The following is a 4735-nucleotide window of genomic DNA, read 5'->3' as shown; positions in this document are numbered from 1 at the left end:
GACGACAATAAAGCTGAGATAAGCGTTAATGACTTCGGGGAAGATGCCACGAGGAACTCTACTTCTAGGAAGAGAAGGCGGAGTGTACAGCAATGGAAACGAAACGTCGAGAAAAGGAAGATGTAAGGAAGACCACTGCTTATAGTAATATTCAAACATTCATTACAGGTTTAATGTTGTTGAAATTAATGACCTAGCGATATTACCTAACCATTTGTGGAACACATTTCTTGTAATTAAAACGTACTTGAAAAGAGAAACACTAAACTTCTGACTGCATTCAGAAAAAAGTACTATCAGTTGGTTTTCAGTTTCATTTTTCATTTATCTGTAGATACCAACCGAAAGGGTTTCCACAGATGCCAAACTGTAAACATCCTGCTGAAAAGCTGAAATGTAAAGAACTCACTATGCAGGGCGTAAGACGGATCCATCAAAAATTTTACGAACAAAATAATCGAGAATGTTAGAGCAACTACATTCGACAGCATGTCACTGTGTCACCTCCTTGAATATCTAAGTTTACAAGAGATAAAGTATCAAGAAAGCAACTAACTACGCATTTTGTGCGCAAAAAAATCCGTTAAGGAGTTTCTATAAACATCAGGGTTTGCAGAGCGCCTTTCATGGGGATTTGCAGATAAAAAAATGAGAGGAAAATTTGTCAGAGTATAATGTACGATTCCTCACATGCAATCACTGAAAGAAGAGAGGTGGCAGAAGAACGAAGTTGTACGAAGATAGGAAAAATGCAGTTGTCAGATATATTGAACAATTCAAGCTGATCGAAAGTCACTATTATAGAGGAAAAATGGCACATCGTCAATACTTGCCCAGTGAATTAATTGTAAAAATAATGTGGGAAATGTTCTGTGACAAACTTCCTGATCTGAACGTAAAGTATGGCTACTACCGGGCTGCAATATTTTTAATATTGGCTTCGGGCACCTTATATTGACACATTCTTTACGTGTTCGTCCCTAAAAAACATGATTTCCTTGAAAAACCGGCCAATGGAAAAGAAAAATTTGGAATATGAGCTTACAGCTCACAAAGTTCGGAGTGATGTTTTTTTTTTTTATGAGAGACTGAAGGAAGACACCGAAGGTCAACTAATCTTAAGTTATGACTGCGAGAAAAATTTAGTCTTTCCAAAAGTCCCTGATCAGGCGACTTATTATTCCAGACAGGTGTATAATTTCAAGGTTTGCCGAGTTTCCTCTACGAGCAGTCAGAGGAAAGACAATGTCACCCCGTATGATTGGCTGGAGAACGAATTTGCAAAGGGGTCGAATCAGATTGCTTCACCTCTTCATCATCAAATGCTTAACACCAATTTGCATGGTGCCACCAAACTGTGCCTCTTTTCGGATGGATGCGCTGGGCAAAACAAGAGCACAATAGTGATTGGGATGTTGATGTACTGGTTCCTTAACGCTACTTCAGTATACGTAGAGAGCGTTGAAGTGTGGTTCCCGATCGTCGGCAATTCTTTTATACCCCCTGACAAGAGTCTTTGGAAACATGGAGAGAAAATTTTCGAAAGTGAGCGTAATCGAAAACCCTGCAGTACACGTCGGCATAATGGAATAAATCTCGCCGGCCGTGGTGGCCGAGCGGTTCTAGGCGCTTCAGTCTGGAACCGCACGACCACTACGGTCGGAGGTTCGAATCCTGCCTCGGGCATGGATGTGTGTGATGTCCTTAGGTTAGTTAGGTTTAAGTAGTTCTTAGTTGTAGGGGACTGATGACCTCAGAAGTTAAGTGCCAAAGTGCTCAGTGCCATTTGAACTATTTGAAAAATTCGCCACGATGGTGCATTTGGGGTCGGACGACTGCAAAGTGAGAGATTGGAAGAAGATCGACACTGACGTCATCAAAGCTCCTGGATCCTGGCACTTAAAGTTTCAAAATTCGAAGAGAATTATCATCACGAAGGCAGCAAACAGAAAACTATGTCTTGAGCAAGGAGAAGCATTCTTTCATTTGAAAGTGGATAGCCGAAATCTATTCTTAAAAGGGGCAAACGTATCACGAAATAAACTCTTCCTGAAGAGATTCCCAACCCAACTCCGGTAGTAGAGCAGAACGCGGACTGGACTTATCGTGGAGTAGCAGCACTCCACACAGTCCTCCTGGTCGTTATTGTTGGACTGCGTCTGCGAACCGTGTCAGCTGTTGACAGTAAACGTCAGGAGTGATGGCTACACCTCGGGGAAGCAGTTCGTTGTACACCACACCGTTGCTGTTCCACCCGGATGCAAAACATTATCTTTTGTGGATACGCGCAAGTCTTTGCATGGGTAGTTGCTGCTCCCTTCGGGTTCAAACATTCCTTTCTTTTCATTATGTTAGCATGTTGTTGTTGTTGGTTGTGGCCTTCAGTCCAGAGACTGGTTTGATGCAACTCTCCATGCTACACTATCCTGTACAAGCCTCTTCGTCTCCGAATAACAACTGCAACCTACATCCTTCTGACCCTGCTTAGCGTGTTCACCACTTGGTCTCCTTGTACGATTTATACCCTCCACGCTTCCATCCAGCACTAAATTGGTGATCCCTTGATCCCTCACAACGCGTTCTACCAACCGATCCCTTCTTCTAGTCAAGTTGTGCCGCAGATTCCTCTTCTCCTTAATTCTATTCAGTACCTCCTCATTAATTACGTGATCCATCCGTCTAATCTTCAGTATTTCGAAAGTTTCTATTCTCTTATTGTCTAATCTGTTTATCGCCCATGTTTCACTTCCATACATGGCTACACTCCATTACGTTAGCATAAAGACACCATTTATCGCCACCGGTAATGATAAAGAGTAGGAGCGGTCGGTGCTGTTCTCGAGCCATTTAATGACGATAAAGCAGAGGTGCACATAAGGCCACCCTCTGATTTTTGGGATTTTGGCTTAGATCACGCAGCAGCAATACATCCGACTTTTAAACTTTCCGCACTGCATGCCAATGGTGCACCATGGTGGAATGATCACAGTTCATCGCATTTGCCAGTTCTCGAATGCAATGACGTGCATCGTTGTGGATTAATGCGTCTGAACGATCCTCAGCAAACCCCGAAGGTCTTCCTGAACGTGGAGGGTCACTAATGCCATAACTATCCTCCTCAAAACGAGGAGAACTTTTTTTTGTCGTGTTCTGTCCAGTGTCACTATACTCACACACACCGCAAGTTTTTATGACTGCCTTCGCTGCTGTGACCCCTCTACTGCACCCAAACAGACGAATACGTCGGAAACGTTCCGATTTCTCCACTTGGCACTGCATTTTCTAGCGTCCTCATCTGCACTCGCTATCTCCAAATAATAAAGAGACATTATGGAAACTCAAACAACAATGAACTGCAAATGAAAATTGACAATTGATAAACAAAGTCGTAGCAACCGGAATACCGACATGCAAAACAAAAACGCTGCGAACTTACGCACCAGTATAACACTTTCCTTACCGCGTCGTGGGCAGTGGTCATAATGTTTCGGCTCATTAGTTTGGCTGCCTCCTGCACAGTGGCGCCTCGTGGATATAAATTCTGGGTGTTCACAAATTTTTAGATTCAGATAAATATGTGAGTGTGAAATTAACAGCATCTGCTGTATAACGGTTATGCTTATCAATATATTTATACAACTACACCTATTGAAAGTAATAATAATGATAATAATAATCAAAAGCTACGACAGTGTTACGAATAAAACAGTGACCCGTATATACAATAAATTTCTTTTAATTTACGTCTATGGTCACAATTTTTTTTAACAGATTGCTGGTGTCTGTCTGTAATGACCATCATCACATCTGCATCAAAAAATGGGAAAAAACATAAATACACTCGCAGATTGTCTACAGATTAAAAACAATAAATAGACCATAATGAAAAGCACACATCATATGCACGAGTCATGTCGTCAGTAGCACTACTGTTCAAAACAAGTTGCCGTACAGTAGCCACAAGGTGTTTGTGTTGTAAGTTCACCAGATGTCGCCAGTGTCAGTATACACTAGTTTTCAATAATTAGTTGAACAGCCAAAATAAAGAGGGATACAATAGTGGAAGTTTGTAATGAGCTTGTAATGTGTAAAAGGCATTACAGAAGAAAAAACAATGAAAGAGAACACGACGACTATGTGTTCTTTCATTGTGGCTTCTTTAGCGATTTGTTTTATGGTTTTTAATATTATCCTGTGCAGTACCAAAGATGTTTATTACTTATGTCATTATCTAGAATATTAGCACTAGAGCATATGTCAACTACTGTCTGCCGGCCTGAGTGGCCGAGCGGTTCTAGGCGCTACAGTCTGGAACCGCGCGACCGCTGCGGTCGCAGGTTCGAATCCTGCCTCGGGCATCGATGTGTGTGATGTACTTAGGTTAGTTAGGTTTAAGTAGTTCTAAGTTCTAGGGGACTGATGACTTCAGAAGTTAAGTCCCATAGTGCTCAGAGTCATTTGAACCATTTTTAACTACTGTCTCTTAACTCTTCCTCTTTTTAACAATCTTACTTCTGCGCGGTGAAACATTTGATAGTGAGGAAGACCTTATTTCCTGTGTCAAGCGATGTTCTAAAAAAAGTCAATCCCCAGAATTTTACCAAAGTCCATTTACATCATGGAATGACCGTTGGGCCAGATGCGTCACAGCTGATGGTGGCTACATTGAGTGGGCTCAATGTATAGCTAAATGTTCCAAGTACGTTCACAAAAAATTTCATTCTCCTCCTGCAAA

At 41.7% G+C, this 4735-nt stretch overlaps 1 non-coding gene across 1 annotated transcript; it reads left to right on the top strand.

Annotated features, from left to right (window-relative positions):
• The first annotated feature begins 4274 nt into the window (after positions 1 to 4274).
• Positions 4275 to 4358, top strand: Trnas-gga. The gene is given in 2 exon segments: positions 4275 to 4314; positions 4324 to 4358. It is a non-coding gene; the product is annotated as a tRNA-Ser (tRNA).
• Positions 4359 to 4735: the final 377 nt, after the last annotated feature.

Source organism: Schistocerca americana, chromosome 1, assembly GCF_021461395.2.
Source record: "Schistocerca americana isolate TAMUIC-IGC-003095 chromosome 1, iqSchAmer2.1, whole genome shotgun sequence".
Classification (NCBI taxonomy): domain Eukaryota; kingdom Metazoa; phylum Arthropoda; class Insecta; order Orthoptera; family Acrididae; genus Schistocerca; species Schistocerca americana.
The sequence above is the reverse complement of the archived record's forward strand: the minus strand, read 5'-3'. Positions and strand labels throughout refer to the sequence as shown.